The 347-nt window shown below is 55.9% G+C and overlaps 1 non-coding gene across 1 annotated transcript; it reads right to left on the bottom strand.

The window, feature by feature from the left end:
• Nucleotides 1–272: 272 nt before the first annotated feature.
• Nucleotides 273–344, bottom strand: TRNAQ-CUG. Its single transcript has one exon. It is a non-coding gene; the product is annotated as a tRNA-Gln (tRNA).
• Nucleotides 345–347: the final 3 nt, after the last annotated feature.

Raw genomic sequence — 347 nt, 5'->3', positions numbered from 1 at the left:
GCTGTTGTGTGATTTGGTGAGCCACTGCTGGACCCCCTCATCCACGAGCAGCCATTGAGACCAAGGGAGCAGAGAGGGCACAGGGGCCATTGCTCAGGAAGACTGCAGAGGTTTGTTGGGCACAGGGCAGGAGAAGGGGCCCTGATGTCAGTCCCAGGGCTGGCAGCACAGGAAAGGAAGGAAAGATGGGAGCGCATCAAACAATTGACCCAACAGCAAGGCTGTTAAGGTGTAAGCGTGCTGAGGAAAGCCCCCAGAGAGCCAAAAGGTTGAGGTCCCACTGAGATTTGAACTCAGATCGCTGGATTCAGAGTCCAGAGTGCTCACCATTACACCATGGGACCTCC

Source organism: Aptenodytes forsteri, unplaced genomic scaffold (genome assembly GCF_000699145.1).
Source record: "Aptenodytes forsteri isolate BGI_AS27 unplaced genomic scaffold, ASM69914v1 C12886610, whole genome shotgun sequence".
NCBI lineage: Eukaryota > Metazoa > Chordata > Aves > Sphenisciformes > Spheniscidae > Aptenodytes > Aptenodytes forsteri.
This window is presented reverse-complemented; position numbering and strand designations above follow the sequence as displayed.